The sequence below is a fragment of the Colobus angolensis genome, unplaced genomic scaffold (assembly GCF_000951035.1).
Source record: "Colobus angolensis palliatus isolate OR3802 unplaced genomic scaffold, Cang.pa_1.0 Scaffold15, whole genome shotgun sequence".
In the NCBI taxonomy this organism is placed as follows: Eukaryota; Metazoa; Chordata; class Mammalia; order Primates; family Cercopithecidae; genus Colobus; species Colobus angolensis.
Genome location: NW_012114599.1, coordinates 16,742,707 through 16,761,626, shown reverse-complemented (window position 1 = coordinate 16,761,626; position 18,920 = coordinate 16,742,707).

Here is an 18,920-nt window from a genome sequence, read left to right as displayed (position 1 = left end):
CGGTGGCCGGGGTGGTTGCGCGCGGTGGGCCGGCTTTCTCTCCCCGCCTCTGCTTGCGCTGAGCGCCGCGGGAAGAGCGGAGTGCGGGGAAGCCCAGGGACTTTTACTGACGTGAAACTCCGAGTGCATTGTTACCAAGCTGCGGGTAAACACAAAAGGCATTTCTGCCTGGGGCGTAACCTTCCGCGCGTAAACCCAACTGCTCCTAGAAGATGGGCGTAAACTTGAGGTCACTACAGTTTAATCCCTCAGCATCAATTAAACTGCAACTGAGTTTTAATTTTGGTCTAGCTAATGAAAAAAATGTTTCGAGGGCAGGCTATCCGTAAAGATCCAGCTCCTGTTCTGCGGCCTGGAACTTTTCAGCATCAGAGAAATCATGGGCTTCGACTTCCTCGCACCTGTGGAGTCTGCTTTCCTGTGGTGGGGTGTCTTGGTATTGATAAAAGTTTTGGTTGGAATGTTTCTGTTATTGGGCGCTCATAGTCTCTTCTCTTCGTGGGCCTCCTGTTTCCCCCAATTCGTCTCAGGTTGGGGTGTAGGGGAAAACTTGTTTTGCTTAATTGGCATTTTTTTTTCAGGGGTGATACCAGGCCATGTGACCTCATTCCTTTTTGGACAGTTCTCTCTGAAACTCATTTCCAATTTAAAATGTTGGCCCAGATAATAGAAAAAATAAATTTGGCGCTACTGTAATTTGGGGGTAAGAAAACCATTTGTTGGGCCCTTGTCCTCTCTTCTTGTATAGCCCTAGGTTATGCAGGCTTTTTGGTTCTCCCAGCATTCCCTGATATATGTATGGGCCTTGCCCCTCTGCTTGGGCAGCTTTGGGTTGGGCATCCAGGGTACCTGTTAGGACTCTGTCTCATCCAAAGGGTTGTAGAAGCTGGAGGCTGGCCTTTCTGGAACATGCTGGAAGCTTGGGTTCTTGGGAAGGGAGTCCTGCTGCTGCTGGACTCAGCGATCTTGCTTTGTTTCAGGGTCAATGTCTGTGGAGGGCGGTGCTGTCATGGCTGGAGTAAGGCCCCTGGCTCCCAGAGGTGCACCAAACGTAAGTTGCCATGTTGACAGTGGTCCTGCACAGTAGGCAAAGCGGGGGGGTGTCCACATGGGGGCATTTCGCAAGGGCCACTTGAAAGGGCTCAGGGGAAGTTGAAGTCTGAAATACAATCCATCCATTACCTGCAGGCTTCATTACCACCTAGGAAGGGCTGGGTCAGGGTATTGTTAGTATCAATGCCAGCAGCAATGCATTGCATCCAAGATTTCTCTGAACTCAACAGAGATATTCATCACTCTGGCACATCTGTGAATCAGGAGCTAGGAAAAAATTTCCATTTGAGGATATGCCATATGGCAGAACCAATGTAATTAATTTGAACATGATACCAACAAATGAAAGACATTCTTTACGGTGATGGTGGGAGGGGATTGGGGAGTAGAGGGTCCTATTCTGGAGTAAAACAGCAAGAGTTTTTATAGCTTCCTGAAAACAGCAACCAGAATCCTTCATCCTTGAGGCCTGATGGTTTTCTAGAATGCGCTTCTCTGCTGCTCTTCAGAACTGATAGGTGGGGTTCTCTGCAGTGCTTCTGCAGTTCACATGCATGCCCAGCAGTGTTTTAAAAAAATGTGTTAATGATGCATATAGATTTGAGAATACTGGAAAATTTTTCTCCTTTGCATTGTGAAGTTAAGGATAAGGTTAAATGTATTCTGAGGCTCTTCTTGACGAATTGATGCTATTGGGTGCTCATTGGACATAAAGGAGTCTTACCTTCCCCCTCAGAAAAAGTGAAGCATTCTTAGTTGTTCTTTGCATAGAGACCGAGGCATTCCTATGTGGATTGGAATTGTTCAAAATTTCTGATGCTTGGATTGTGAAATACAGGGGGATGAATTTAAAAAATTTCGGATACAGTCAATCTAGTGACCTTGTTTGTTGAAAAATGTCTTCAATCCTGAAGGAAACAGAAGGGCTTTGGCATAATGGCCTTACTTTTGTAAAAAGGTGAATGTCCACAGGTTTTATCATGTCTTATGATCAAGCAGTAATTACAGACATGAACAGCCTTCTGACTATCAAATTCAAACCACTAGATCAGAAATGCTCAGGGTTCTAGGCATTTTAGATTAAGTCATAATTTTTCACTTTTTAAGTTCTTAAATTATACTTGTCAGAAATGTATTAGCATTTGTTTAGAATTTAGCATTGCTCAGGCCAAATGACATGCCCTCCCCTCCCCTCAGTAACTCATTCTGTCCAAAACCTGTTATGATATGGTTTGCCTGTAACATGGAGATAACTCATCCGTTACAGCACCGATGCAATGGGATATTGCTGTGTAAAGATTAAAAATACATTTAATCTTTATACTGGTGCGGTGACTCACGCCTGTAATCCCAGCACTTTGGGAGGCCGAGGCAGGCAGATCACTTGAGGTCAGAAGTTGGAGACCAGCCTGGCCAACAGGTGAAACCCTGTCTCCACTAAAAAATTAGCCAGTAGACCTGGTGCAGTGGCTCACGCCTGTAATCCCAGCACTTTGGGAGGCTGAGGCAGGTGGATCACTTGAGGAGTTAGAGACCAACCTGGGCAACATGGCAAAACCCCATCTCTACTAAAAATACAAAAAAATTAGCTGGGTGTGGTGATGTGTGCCTGTAATCCCAGCTACTGGGGAGGCTGAGGCAGAAGAATCGCTTGAACCCAGGAGGTGAAGGTTGCAGTGAGCCGAGATCGCTCTACTGCACTCCAGCCTGGGTGACAATGACTCTGTCTTAAAAAAAAAAAAAAAAAAAAAAATTACCCAGGTATGGTGGCACATGCCTGTAATCCTAGCTACTCAGAAGTCTGAGTCAAGAGAATTGCCTGTACCTGGGTCAGGGAGATTGCAGTGAGCAGAGATTGTGCTGGGCGGTGCAGAGACTCCATCTCAAGAAAAGAAAAGAATTCAGAGCAAGATTTTACAGATAGGCAGAAGCTCCTTGATGCCTGTTGGAGAGAGTGCTCTAAGGCTTTAATAAGTTTGCTTGGCAAATGATACGGTTGAGTGCCCTCTCTGAAAAGAGGATAGGCCCCCATTTTCAGGTTGCCTGGGGATTTGGGGATCCAAAGATATTCTAGAAGATCCCAAGATGCTCCAGATCTTGGGGAATCACCTCATGGCTTCCTGCTTCTCCAGGCAAGAGAGGCAAAGACGTGTGTGTGCCTAGGTTTAGCTGAGTTTGCCCCCTGGTAAACCAGAGAGAGATCACAGAAGACTGCTGGTCAGAAAAATCAGTGTTGAAGTTACTTACAGGGCTCTAGAGGAAGTTGCTATATTGGTTTAATCTTACGGTACCTACAGCCAATGCTTCTAGCATTTGGCTTAAGTTTTCCTACCAGCTTCTAGGAGGTGGCCCTTGGACAACACCAGGATCTATGTGACGTCACTTTCCTTTTCTATGGTTCTCAGCGTTCAGAAGATTAGCCTTCCTGTACTTCCCAGTTTAACAAATGAATTTAGGTACAAATGCTAGAAACTTAATTCACAGCTTTCTTCAGAAATAATTGTGTTTTTAAAAGGCATGCTGGGGTAGGTCAGCGTGCAATCCAAAATAATGTATCTCTGAGATGGATATTTAAAATAGGGGACTTACTTTGCATGTGTCTGGGAGATCCAGAGAGCTGAGAGAGCCTTCTACCTTCACATGGGACCACTGGGGCTGCTGCTGATGCTGTAAACCTTGTGTCCATGGCTGAGTAGTGTGATGCCCGGAAAGACTCCTGGCTTTGGGGCCAGAAGACCTGAATTCAAATGCTGAAACCTTCACTAGCTATGTGGCCTTGGGGAGTTCACTTGACCTGTCTGGCCTATATTTTCCCATTCAGAAATGCCTGTGCTAAAACCTTACCTTCTTTGTAGGATGGTTACACGTATCAAGATGAAAAAAATGGGTATGAAAGCCTTGATGAAACCAGAAAGATTAATATTAGAGATTAGTATTGGATCAAGCCAAGTAAATTCTGTCTACTTTATCAATGACTTGGTTTTCTTCTGTTTGTGGTTTCTTTCTCTCACCTCCTTATTATGCTGAGATTGAACAATTACACTTGGGTATGGTTTATTACACATAAGAATACAAAAACCAATGATATGCCCACATGAAGTTCCCCCTTATAATAGTCATCATAAAATGTGCATGTACATTTAAATGTATAACCCAGGATGTCTTCTAATTGTCATTACACATTGAAGATAATGAAGAATTTGAGTTTATGTAGGTTATGTCCAATTGATGCAAAAAAAATTTCTGTTTAAGCGATTGGAAGTGTTCATGTTGTTCAGTATTTGCCTAATCCAGTGAAGAAAATAAGGTATCCCTTTGAGCAAGTCTGGATTGTTTTTAGTTGATTGAAACCTAATTTAAATGGACCATGATCAAATGCTTCTGAAGACTAAAGACTTAGTGAATCTTAAATTGCAAATCAGAGAGATGTGAACAAGCAAGCGGCAGACCCACACAGGGGCAAAGAATAGATTCGTGCACTCACCAAGGTGGTCCTCCGGGCTTTAGCCACCGAGTCACTATGTAGAGACGCCTGGTTGCATGTTAATGTTGCTTTTCCAGACACCCTTTGTGTGTGGAATTGAAATTATAGTGTGGGATGTGTCATTTTAGTTAATACTGGATGACGCTTGGTAGCGTTACCTGTTTTGAACGAAAGAGATGGAGAGATGGACCACATTTGTGCTCTTTCCAAGGAATTAACATTTAAAGGAAGGTTTTGTGGGTTAGGGACTTTGTCTTCCAAGTGGGGCATTAAATCCCTGATGTGTAACATTTTTGCGTCCTATGATTTTTGTAGTTTTTTTTTTTTCCTGTGCCCAAACTGAACCTCCCCTCATGCCCTCATTGGTTCTTCCAGTGTTTTTGCCCCCGTCTCAGGGTAAGTGCAGGCCAGACAGAGACATTGCCGGTAGGCTCAGCTTTAATGAGAAGACTGGACATGGGAATAGGCAATACAAAAGAATGAAAGAGAGGAGAGTGAGGCTGGGCTGGCAGGGTTATGGGGTAGAGAGAAAAGAGATGATGGCAGATATGAATCCAAAGCGGGTGCCTGGTACATTGCAGGCCTTCCATACACGCATGGATGGTTCTTTCATTTACTGTTTAGCTTTTACCATGTGCCAGGTTCTATGAATAGAGGAGAAACACAGCCAGCTATAGGGAGTGCAGGTCTGTTTTTACTCACTTAACTCATGGCACATCAAATGACTTGTTCTCTCCTTAGCAAGAAACAGAAAATCGATATTCCATTGCTTTTCCATTGGCATTCAGCCCATGCCTCTTTGGGGGGGAAAAACCCAACTCTAGACATTTTCCTTAAATTATATGCAAAGGAGACAGAGTCACATGCACCCTTGGTGCTCAGAGATGCAGTGGTGGATGGCATCATCCAGGAGGGTGTGATGTGGCTGGAGTTCAGGTGACCTAGAGAACTCTCTCAGACTGTCCCCCATCCCTCTTGACTTGGCATCGTGCTTGCCAAAACTTGGGAATTGAGCCCAGAGTGATTATATATTTTTGTGTGTGCCTGCTATGGCCATTGACAGCTGCTTTGCCAATAGATCTGCAGTGAGGTTTACCATGGCAACTGCTAGTAGGGCCACCCCAGCCCCCATGTGGGAGGGTCAGCTGGAGAATCTTGTTATGTGGCACAGACAACCTTGGTAAAGAGAGAGGAACCCAGAGGTCAAGTTCACACTGGGTCAAGTATGTGTTCTCAAGGCTAGTTAAAATAAACATTTAGGAACCATAAATTCTACATTGTAATAGTGCTTAAACCTTCATGATGAAGCCCTCCTCCAGCCCGTGGGCCTGCTGAGCACACCGCCCGCTCCCTGCCTGCTCTGCTTTATCGGAGTTTTTGCTGCCTAGTGAACCCTTGACCTTTGGGAAGCCTGACTTGTTGAAAGGACCTTTGACAACCACAGGGTTTTGCTGTTTCTGACCCTGTTATTTGTTGTCTTGGATATTTCAGACATACCCAAACACGTTCGAGAGCTCAAATTAAATTTCCCTAAAGTGCAGATTTTGCTTCCCAGTCCTTCCTAGCAATGAATAGAGGCGACTTGGAGTGCGAGGGTTATGTCACCACCCTTTTAATATGGACCAAGATCAGGTCTGGCAGAGAGGAGCTGCCGATGGCGTGGGGGTAACTTGTGTGGGTGCTGTGGAGCTTACAGAGAGCGTTTTCTTGATCTTCACACCCTGTGGGTGTCATTGAGGCAGGTATGCTTTATTACCCCTATTCCCAACAGTGGGGCAGTGCTCAGATGCCACTGCAGATCTTGTGGCTCTTCCTACTGCCCTGGGATTCCTGGACATCCAGTGCTGTGACATTCTTTCTTGAGGTCTTGGTCTGAAAACTGTCCTGACAGCCCTCAGTCATCTGGATTGGCTTGCACTGCCTAACTTCACTTCTTGATTTTCCAAGCTATGTGAATTTTCTCGGGCTTCTGTAACAAGTTCCACAAGCTGGGTGACTTAGAACAATAGAAATGTGTTGTCTCACAGTTCTGCAGTCCAGAAGTCCAATGTCAAGGTGTTGATGGGGTTGCTTCCTTCTGAAGGCAGTTCTAGGCCTCTCTCCTTGGTCTGTAGACGGCCGTCTCTTCCCTGTGTCTTTATACATTGTCTTCTGTGTGTGTCTGTGTCCAAATTTCCCCTTTTTATAAGGACATCAGTCACATTGGATTACCCCCCACCCCCCGCAATGATCTCATTTTGACTTGATTACCTCTGTAAAGAACCTGTCTCCAAAGGTGGTCACATTCTGAGGTACTTGGGGTTAGGACTTCACTTTTTTTTTGTTTTTGTAGGGGGAGTACAATTCAACTCATGATGTAAGCCCATGAATGCCTTGCGCATAGGCTGGAGAGATGGCTATTGAGAGTTGGCTCATTCTGAAGGCACTTGGGAACGCTAGCAGCTGACCCAAGGATGGGTGGGCGGGACTTTGACTGGGCCCCTGCCTAACAGTCTGTGACTGTGGATCTAATTTGGTTACTTTTCTATTGCAGCAGCTCTGGCTGCTCCAGGGGGTGATAGGAGAGATGAGGAATTGGCCACAGGTAATTTTGGTGATGCCTCTGGCCATTTTTACTGGGGCTCTTTTAAAGAGATTCTAGATTAGTGTTTCTTACACGTGAATGTCCAGCGGGACCACTGGAAGGGTTTGTTAAAAATGTTAAAACTTGTTGAATTCAACAAATTGAATCAAAATCTTTGGGGGTTTTTAACAAGCATCCCAAGTTATGCTGATGGAGGTGGCCCACAGTTTGAGAAACTGATCCAGAAGGAACTCAATCTTGGGCAATATTTATGACCCTTTATGTGGGAATTTAAAGGCCAACCTCAACGCTTAACAATTTAGAGAAACCGCTCAAGGCAGGAACACTCTAAACATTGGGATAGCTTGGATTTGAAGAACATATGTACAGTCAAAGATTGCCGCACATGCGGTTTTTACATCCAGTTTTTCTTTAGTTAGTTGAATGTTTAATATATATATGTATATTTTTGCGAGAGCTGGAAATTTGCAAAATTGTTGCTGCATCAGTGATTACATAGAGTGCCTTTTAAAAAAGATTTAAATGCTTTGGAACACTTGCGTGTTTTTTTCCACTAAAATTTTTTTTTTTTAGTTACAAAATTTTTAAAGTACACACAGACATAGAAGCTGCCCATCAGGGTCATGTTTTTAAAAGCTCCCTGATGTGGTAGTTAATTAAGTACAATGATTTATACATAAAGGAGAAACTGGTCTTATCTTTCTCCAAATGCATGTTTTACTAATGGTTTCCTGCTTTCTTAGTGGAGAGAAAATATTACATAATTTGTTGGTGTGACACAAATTGGTTGTTTTGGTACTTATGGAAAAATACATCAGGGCTGTATTTGCAAGCATACCTCAGATATGGAGGGTTGTTCCAGCAAATATCTCAATAAAGTGAGTCACACAAATTTTTTGGTTTCCCAATGCATGTAAAAGTCATGTTTATACTATATTGTAGACTATTAAGTGTATAATAATAGCATTATGTCTAAAAAGACAAGTGTATACCTTAATTAAAAATATTTTATTACTAAAAAATGGAAAGATCATGTGAGCCTTGAGTGAGGCATCATCTTTTTGCTAGTGGGAGGTCTTGCCTTGATACAGATGGTTGCTGAAGGTTGGGGTGGCTGTGGCACTTTCTTTAAAATAAGAAAATAATGAAGTTTGCTGCACTAATTGACTCTTCCTTTCATAACAACTTTCTCTGTAGCATACAGTGCTGTTTGATAGCATTTGACCCACTGTAGAACTTCTTTCAAAATTGGAGTCAGTCTTCTCAAACCCTACTGCTGCCTTATCATCTGTTTATATAAAATTGTAAATTCTTTGTTGTCATTTCAACAATGCTCACAGCATCTTCACCAGTGTTAGATTCCATCTCAAGAAACCACCTTCTTTGCTCATTTATAAGAAGCAGCTCCTCATCTGTTCAAGTTCGAACATAAGATTGCAGCAATTCAGTCCCATCTTCAGGCTCCGTGTTTAATTCTCTTGCTATTTCCACTACCTCTCCAGTGACTTTGTCCACTGAAGCCTTGAACTTCTCCAGGTCATCCATTGGGGTTGGAATCAGCTTCTTCCAAACTCCTGTTAATGTGGATACTTTAATCTCCTCCCATAAATCATGAATGTTCTTAATGGCATCTAGAACAGTGAATCCTTTCCAGAAGGTTTTCAATTTACTTTGCCCAAATCCGTCAAAGGAATCACTATCTATGACAGCTATAGCCTTATGAAATGTATTTCTCAAATAAGAAGACTTGAAATTACTCTTTGACCCATGGACTACAGAATGGATGATGTTTTAGCAGGCATGAAAATAACATTAATCTCCATGTACATCTCCATCACAGCTTACAGGTGACCAGGTGCATAGTCAGTGAGGAGTAATATTTTGAAAAGAACCTTTTCTGAGCAATAGGTCTCAACAGTGGGGTTAAAACATTCAGTTAACCATGCTGTAAACACATGGACTGTTATCCAGTCTTTGTTGTTCCATTTACAGAGCACAGGCAAAGCAGATTTAGCATAATTCGTAAGGGCCCTGAGATTTTTAGAATGGTAAATTAGCACTGGCTTCAACTTAAAGTCACCAGCTGCATTAGCCCCTAAAAGGAGAGTCAGCCCATCCTTTGAAACATTGAGGCCAGGCATTGACTTCTCAGCTTTCTTCAATAACTTTTTCTTTGCATTCACAACTTGGCTAACTGGTGTAAGAGGTCTAGCTCTTGACCTATCTTGGCTTTCTACATGCCTTTCTCACTTAGCTTTTGATTTACAGTGAGAGATTTGTGAGTCTTCCTTTCACTTGAGCCCTTAGAGGCCATTGTAGGGTTATTAATTAGCCTGACTTCAATATTGTTGTGTCTCAGGGAATAGGGAAGCCCTGGGAAAGGGAGACAGATAAGGAAACAGCTGGTCAGTAGAGCAGTCAGAACACACACAACATTTCTCGATTAAGTTTTCTGTCTTATATTGAGTACGACTTGTGGTGCCCCAGAACAATTACAATGGTAACATGAAAGATCACTGATCACATATCACCGTAACAGATACATTAATAATGAAAAAGTGTGAAATATTATGAGAATTTCCAGAATGTGACACCGAGACAGAAAGTGAGCATTTGCTGTGGGGGAAAATGTTGCCAGTAGACTTGTTGCATGCAAGGTTGTTACGAAACCTCCATTTGTAAGAAACACAGTGTTTGCAAAGTGCGGTAAAGTGAAGCAACGTAAAATGAGGTCTGCCTGTATATGTATATACTGATATGTGTCTATTAATTTTCCCTGCCTGTTACAGATTGAGCACATCATGGAGAGACAGTCCATTAGATACTGAAATTCTGTGTATACATTGCCATCGAGACCCCAAATTGTGTGGTTATAAGAAGGAAGTGCCACTGCTTTCTTCCCTCCTCTCCCTTCTATCTTACCTGCTTTTGTTGCCTTTCTCCTCTTCCTTCCCTTACTTGGTCTCAGTTTGGCTTTGAATGAGAGGCAGTATGGCTCAGTGGTTGGAAGTTCAGTCTTTGGAATTAGAATACGGAGCTCCTAATTGACCTTAATACTTCCTCACTGTGTGACCTTGGACAGTCAAGCTTGAGACCTGGAGCAGGGCTAAGTTAACTCCATTCACAAAATAGGAATAATGATGGTCTCTGTAATCATCCAGGGGCTTGCTAGGGGGCTGCATTAGGTAATACATTAAAAGTGCATAGAGAGCAGGGCCCCTGCACAGTAGTTGACAAAAATGAGCTCTCAGCACCTTTCATTTGTCTGCTCAGGACCACTTCCTCCTGGGCACCACTGCTTCTTCCATGTCCCTCTTCTAAGATCCTTGGGGGCTGATCCTGTTTGGTGCTCCCTAAGCAGACTCTGTTTGATGCTCCCTAAGCGCTCTGATTTCACTCTTAGTTGGCTCTGGGTATGGCTGAGCCAGGTGGAAGAGGCATCTGTCCCCTCATCAGTGTTGAGCTCCTGGGAAGCAGGTCCCTTGCTTTGCCACAGTACAAGTGCCACAGTACAAATGCTACCTAGGAATAGAATAGAATTGAGTTGAACTAGCATCTCTGATTTTGCTGTGTTGCTAATGCTGTCCTCTAAATACTATAGAAAGAATGCTTTCTCTTTTCTTTGTTTACTCTCACCTTTCAGCAATAATTTCCACTTGCTTTTCTTTCCTGCATTTTGTCTTTGTACTTTTCCTTGCCTAGCAGACACTGCTGATTGTGACAGCTTTTTCAAGGGCACAGCACCTTACTCTGTTTCCTCCTGCCTTTGCTCTGTAAGGCTGCTCTGGCATGGCCCAAACTTTGAGATGACTTTTCCTTTCTCACTGCCAATTTCACAGTCTTTCTGTTCAACATCATCATCTGATAGAGATTTGGGACTAAGTAAAATGAATGTTGTATGATTTTCCCTGTAATTTTAGATCCCCATATACTGCTCTTGGCCAACTATGCTATTCCCTGTGGCTTTTTTACTCCACCACGTTTGAGTAATATTGTTGGCATGGACATAAGTAAACAGTTTGAAAATGTCGTGTTTTGTAAACTAGAAGATGGATGGGCTGGTTTTTTAATACATGCTCTTGGTTCTGCTGGGCCAAAGGAAAGATGAATTTGGTCAGTGGATGGGAAGATGAATTGGAGGAAGGTGTTGCTATCTGAAGTTGATGTGGCCAACTTTACTGAACTAGTGAGATCAGTTATTTAGAGGTGAAAACTGAGTGGCTGGAGGTGACTCTTCAGAGGGATTTGGATAATGCAGTTAGATGGAATTTTTATAGAGGAGATAGCTTGCTACCAGTAAGAGGCCACCAACTAAAAATATCATAATAAAGTAAGGAAAATAGAAGGATAAGGATCTTTTGTCTTTGTAAATTTAAACATGTTTTTATTTCTTTGTGGGATTACCAGATAATTCCAATGTGGCTTTTAATCTTTCATGAACTTCATTTTATTATTGCTATATATATGTGTGTGTGTGTGTGTATATATGTGTGTGTATATATATGTGTGTGTGTGCATATATATATGTGTGTGTGTGTGTGTGTGTGTATATATTTGAGATGGAGTCTTGCTTTGTCACCCAGGCTGGAGTGCAGTGGCATGATCTCAGCTCACTGCAGCCTCCTGGGTTCAAACGATTCTTCTGCCTCAGCCACCCGAGTAGCTGGGATTACAGGCATCTGCCACCACACCTGGCTAATTTTTGTATTTTTAGTAGAGACAGGGTTTCACCATGTTAGCCAGGCTGGTCTTGAACTCCTGACCTCAGGTAATCTACCTTTCTTGGCCTGCCAGAGTGCTGGGATTGCAGGTGTGAGCCACCACACCCAGCCTATTATTGCTATTTTTAATTAAAATGTGGAGTCTCCATCCTCCCATATACATTTCATGTTCACACCATAGCAAGTAGACAGTTAACACTTAGCGTCTTCAAAATATGATTATTGTAAAAGCTATGTAAATTAGCCGAGACTTATCATTTTACCTTCATAAATCATTTACTACAGTGATTCAAGGGTGAGGATACTCCTGCCTCTTCAATGGCTGTGAAACTTCAAGCAGATTAATGACCTCCTCTGAGACTTTTCTCAACCTTCAGATGGGAAGAGTACCCTCATCACACAACTTCATTCATGTTGTTGTTGTGAATATGAGGCATACAAATCTTCTTTGCTCCGAATGCTTGTCACATTGCATCATAGACATTTATGTATTGTCTGGCATTCCTGCTCTGTGAGGGTAGGGATTATACTATAGCCATCTTTTTGTCTTCAGTGCCCGGTAAGCATGTGCACCTTTACGGAATCAATGAATGAATGAATGCATGATTCATTTGTTGTACTTTCACCAAGCTCCTATATACTAGGTTTTGGTACACAAAAGGTGTTAAGATGACTTTTTTGTTTCTCCCTGCCAATTTTAGAATCTTTCTGCTCAATATCATCATCTGATAGAGATTTGGGACTAAGTAAAATTAATGTTGTATGATTTTTCCCTCTAATTTTAGATCCCCAGGTACCATGTACTTGAAAAAACTAAAACAGGGTTATAGGTTAGAGAGTGACAGGAGCTGGAATTGGAGGTGGGGAGAGGGCTGAAAGAAGCTCTCTAGGAAGTGACATGTGAGGCCTGTGTGATATGAAAGGGTCTGAGAGAAGAGTATTTTAGGCCAACAGAACGGCTAGCACAAAGGCCTTGGAGTGGGGATGGGCCTGGCTTGTTGTAGGAACACAGGTCATTATTGTTGGGTTGTCAGTGAGGGCTCCTGTAACAGGCGGTATGATGATAGGGTTGGATCCCAAGTCAGGTCTTATAGGCTGTGCGAGGCCACAGATAAGATAACAAGAGGAGACTGTACAATACAAGCACAGTCAACACAATTACTATACAACTCGAGTGCATGCAAGTGTATTTTATTACTAAGAAATTAAAGAAAATAAAGGATTTAGTATTTTTTAAGGCATGGAAAAATATCTTAGGTAGAAAATTCATTAGATCACTTTGATTGCATTTTTTTATTGATGAGGAAAACTGCACACGGAATGCGAAGTGCCCAAGTCCACACACAAATTATTGTCATAGCCTGACCACCTGCCTGGTGCCCAGATTGCCAGACCAGCCCTGTGCTCATTGGACCCGCCGGACCTCTGCCGAGCTCTGGTGGAAAGGCAAGACCTTCACCAGGGAGCTGCGAGGCTGCGGTTTAGGATGAAAGTGTGAGGGTGAAGAAAGCCAAGTCACCTGTCACTATTGTGTTAAAAGTCAAATTAATGGGGATCCTCACATGGTACTAATGCTCACTGCTTTATTTTGATGATCATAGAAAATCTACAGAGAGCTGATAGGATGTGTTAAAGGGAGAGTTAAATATTTTTGGAACATTTGAATGCTGCCCTGAGGTTGTGTTCATCCCCCCAGCCCAACATCTAATTTTCAAGTTGGGTTAGTCATTGACTCCACCTCCCATTTTGTGGTAAAGATCAAGTCAAATGAGGCTTCACAAAAGGGGCCAGGTGCCGTGGCTCATGCCTGTAATCCCAGCACTTTGGGAGGCTGAGGCTGGCGGATCACCTGAGGTCAGAAGTTCGAGACCAGACTGGCCAACATGGTGAAACCCCGTCTCTACTAAAAATACAAAAATTAGCCGGCCATGGTGGTGGGTGCCTGTAGTCCCAGCTTCTTGGGAGGTTGAGGTAGGGGAATCACTTGAACCAGGAGGTGGAGGTGGCGGTGAGCCAAGATTGTGCCGTTGCACTCCAGCCTGGGCGACCAGAGCAAAACTCTGTCTCAAAAAAAAAATAAAAAAGAAAATGCTTCAATGCTTCACACAAGGGCAATATGAACATAAGGTGACCTTATTAATAAGGTTTTTATGACCACTTTGTACACATTTTTTGATAATGTGTTGGTGCATTTCTTGTCTTGAAAAATGGAATGTGTCTTTGATGTTTATATTGACCATCAAGTTTACCAGCAGTGTCTCTGGTATACTTCCTAGAAGTTAGTTTGAAAATAAACAAAAATACCTACATCTCCACTTTAATTCTACCCTCCCTGGAATTTATTTTATTCTCCTAAAAGTAGGGTTCATGCAAAGACAAGAATTATTTCAGGAGAGCCCTGTTTCTTTTATTTTGAGATAGTGAAAAGATTATGTTAAGTTAGTCCAAAATTTCATAGTAATTGGAGGTGAAATAATACAGACAATCAGTAAATTAAAGGTAGAGACTGTTTTTGTTTTCCCTTTTCATCCATTTAAGAGGTTGGCCTACACAGCAGTTCTCTATATATACAATAGACCCTCAGTAAGTTTTCTTGATTAATAAGCATTGCAAATTACATTTGTTTCTGAGTGGAGGACCAGCTGAAATCCATTTAAATCAATGACTACTGAGATTATGTTATTAAATGGTTCTTTTTGTTTTACGAGAATGTGTATTACAACAAATGTCCCTGTGTAAGTTTGGAATGCTCTGTTTTTGAGTGTTAGAGGCTCTTTTCTCTGGCAAAATTTCCCCATTTCTTCCTTTAATACAGAGTGCTTGAATGGCAGTTCACAGACACTTAGCTAGTGGCTCTCAAAGTATAGATCCGGGAATAGGGGCGTCAGCTCCGCCTGGGAACTTGTTAGAAATGCAAACTCTCCAGCCCTGTTAAACCAGGAACTCTGGGGTGGGGCCAGCCATCTGTGTTTTAACCAGGCCTCTTGGGGATCCTGATACAGCTGTGGCTTGAGAACCACTGCTCTAGCAGAACCCATCGCCTCCTCCCTTTCCACATCCCCCCACCCTACTTGATCACTTGTGGTGTGATGAGAGAGACAGGGAAATCAGCTCTTTTGGGCTCCAGGCCTTGGAGAGGAGAGGCTTCATTTATCCTTTCCCCCTTCATTTCTGCCTAAGGATGAGTTTGTATGGTATAAAGCCCAGTGGAATGGATTATTTTCCCCAGTGTCAGATGGGAATCGGAGCAGATACAGCTGTGTATGTTGTTATTATTATTATTAATTGTTATTCAGAGACAGGGTCTCACTCTGTAACCCAGGCTGGAGTGTAGTGGCATGATCCGAGCTCACTGTGGTCTTGGACTCCCGGGCTCAAGCGATCCTCCTGCGTCAGACTCCTGAGTAGCTAGGACTACAGGTGCATGCCACCATGCCCAGCTATTTTTTTTTTTCACTTTTTTATAGAGGTGGGGTCTCGCTGTGTTGCCCAGGCTGGTCTTGAACTCCTTGCTTCAAGTGATCCTCCAACCTTGGCCTCCCAAAGTGCTGGGATTACAGGTGGGAGCCACTGCACCTGGCCACCATACACATTAATACACATTCTATACTGTATGCTCGCTGAGGAGGGGCAAAGAAACCAGTTTTCATTCAGTGAATATACCTGTAAATGTGTTTTGTCCCTTTATGTCTTCCTGATTCTGTTTTGTTCCTTAACATAAAAGATGCCTAAAGCACACTTCTTCATATTCTTCAAAGCCACATTTATCAAGGTGTGGTTCCAGGACCTCCTACAACAGAACCCCTGTGGGATGTGTAACAGATGCAGGTTGTGGGGCTTTCCCAGAGACCTACCAAATTGGAACCCCTAGGAGTAGACCCCTTGGCCCTCATTTTCACAAGCACGCATCTGACCGATCCACACTGAAGCTGGGGGGCCCTGAGTTTAAAGTACATATGCCAGAATACAAGATATCAAATGCAAAGAATGGTGAGAAAGGTATTGCAAAATTAATAAAAGTAACAAGGAGCAACATTTTGTTTTAGAAATAGGTGCCGTTACTTGTTTCTAAAATAATTTGAAAGTGAAATGAAGAACAAGCTCTTGTCTAGAGCATGCTCTTGGAATTGCCAGGGATTTTGCTTCCTCATGTCAAGATTAGGAAGTTCAGATGCAGAGGAGACGAGGCTGTGCTGCTCAGTTGTTCCTTGGGGTCATGCTGACTCCATCCTGGAAGTTGCTGGAGGAATGCATCATATGTTTGGAAACAGCCCAGTTGAGAATTTCAGCAATGACATGCTTTTTTATTAGATGTGTATTTAAGAAAGGAATTGCCTATTACAAGACTAGGGCCCTTTGTAGAAGGAGCTGAAAAAGGAGCTGGTTTGCTTGTCCTGTGAAATAGGGACTATTTTCCCCATTATGCGTCTCTTCTTTTCTTTCCACAAAATAAATAAATGCAAAGACATGTCACTTGAATGTTGTATAAAAATCAGGTCTTTTAAAAAAATGCTGTTTCTCTCCAAGTAGAAAGGCATTTTTCCCCAGGGGAAACTTACTAAAATCATCAGTTATTGTAGTAATAGCTATGCCTCGTTAAAAGCAAATAGATTGTTTTTTCTTCCCAGTGCTGGTAGCATGTAGCTATTTCCAAATATCTGTTTGTTAACTTCTGATGAAGCATCCAAATGTTAAATATCATATCAAGGCCACAGTCCTAGGAAATGGTGTTAAAATTTTGAGAAAACTCAAATTTGAGGAATTACCTAAAATACTATGTAAATTAAAAAGTATTTATAACATTAAAAAAATTTATGTCAAAAATATTTTTTAATGTCAAAAATGTTTTTTAATACTTAAAAAACTTTAGCACTTTGGGAGGCCAAGGCAGGCAGATCACGAGGTCAAGAGATCGAGATCATCTGGCCAAAATGGTGAAACCACGTCTCTACTAAAAATACAAAAATTAGCTGGGTGTGGTGGCGGGCACTTATAGTCCCAGCTCCTTGGGAGGCTGAAGCAGGAGAATCGCCTGAACCCGGGAGGCGGAGGTTGCACTGAAACGAGATCTCGCCATTGCACTCCAGCCTGGTGACAGAGCAAGACTGTCTCAAAAAAAAAAAAGGAAATAGTCCTTACTCCTTCAGTCTCAGTTGGGAAAACCATAGAATAATGAAGACAAAGTTACAGATTAAAGCAATAGCTCCATGGCCAAAGTGGACAGTGGGGTTATTAAATAGTGTATTTAAATAGACTTTGCAGAGAAGTTTTAGGTTCAGAGCAAAATTGAACAGAAAGTACAAAATTCCTGTATACCTTTTCCCCCCACATACATACAACCTCTTCCACCATCAAAATCCTGTCCCTATCCTATTATGATTGATGAACCCCTATATTACCACCCAGTGTCCATAGTTTATATTAGGGTCCACTCTTGGTGTTGTATATTCTTTGGGTTTTGGCAAATATGTAACGACATACATCTACAGTATCATACAGAATAGTTTCACTGACCTAAAAATCCTCTGCACCCTGCCTACTCATCCCTCCTTCCCGTCTAAACCCTGACAACCACTGATCCTTTTGCTGTCTCCATAGTTTTGCCTCTTCCAGAATGTCAAATGGTTGAGATCATACTGTAGGTAGTCTTTTCAGATTGGCTTCTTTCGCTTAGTAATAGGCACTTAAAGTTCCTCTGTGTCTTTTCATGGCTTGATAGCGTGTGTCTTTTTAGTGCTGAATAGTATTCCATTATCTGCATGTACCGTAGTTTATTTATCCACCATCTGCTGAAGGACATCTTTGTCACTTCCAAGTTCTGGCAATTATGAATAGAGCTGCTGTAAACATTTTTGTACAGGTTTTTGTGTGGACATAAGTTTTCAACTCTTGTGTAAATACCAAGGAGTGTGATTCCTGAACCATATAGTAAGAGTATGTTTAGTTTGGTAAGAAGTAGAAACTGAAACTGTCTTCCACAATGGCTATACTATTTTGCATTCCCACCAGCAACAAATGAGAGTTCCTGTTGCTCCACTTCCTTGTCAGCATTTATTGTTGTCATCAGTGTTTTGGATTTTGGCCATTCGAATAGGTATGTAGTGGTTTTAATCTTGTTTTAATTTGCAATTCCCTAATAACATATGATGTTGAACATGTTTTTATAAGCCAAGGTACTTGGGCTTTTTTGGTAAGGTATTTGTTCAGGTCTTTTGCCCAGTTTTTAATCAAGTTGTTTGTTTTCTTGTTGTTGAGTTAAGGTTCTTTGCATATTTTGGATAATGGTCCTTTATCAGACATGTCTCTTGAAAATATTTTCTTCCACTCTGTGTCTTGTCGTTCTTCTCAGTGTCTTTTTCAGAACAGAAGTTTTTTATTTTAATGAAGTCCAGCTTATCAATTCTTTCTTTCATGGATTGTGCCTTTGGTGTGATATCTTGTTTTATTGTATTAGCTGGGACTTCCAGTACTATTGAAAAGGAATGTTGAGAGAGACTATCTTGCTTTGTTCATGATCCTAGCAGAAAAGCTAGTTGCTCACCATTAGGTATGATGTTAGTTGTATGTTTTTTGTAGATATTCTTTATCAAGTTAAGGAAATTCCCTTCTATTTCTGGTTTGCTGAGAGTTCTTATCATAAGTGGGTGTTGGATTTTGTTGAATGCTTTTTCTGTATCTATTGATATGATCATGTGATTCTTCTTCTTTAGATTGTTGATGTGATGGATTATGTTGATATTTGAATGCTGGACCAATCTTGCATACCTGGGATAAATCCCACTTGGTTGTTGTGTGTATTTGTTTTTATACGTTGTGCATTCAAATTTGCTAATATTTTGTTGAGGATTTTTGTGTCTGTGTTCATGAGAGATACTTGTCTGTAGTTTTCTGTTCCTGTAATGTCTTTGCCTGATTTTGTTATTAGAGTGATGCTGGCCTCAGAATGAGTTAGGAAGTATATCCTCTTCTTCTATCTTCTGAGAGAGATTATAGAGAATTAATATACTTTCTCCCTGAAATGTTTCCTAGAATTGACCAGTAAACCCGTCCTGACTTGCTGTTTTCTGTTTTGAAAGGT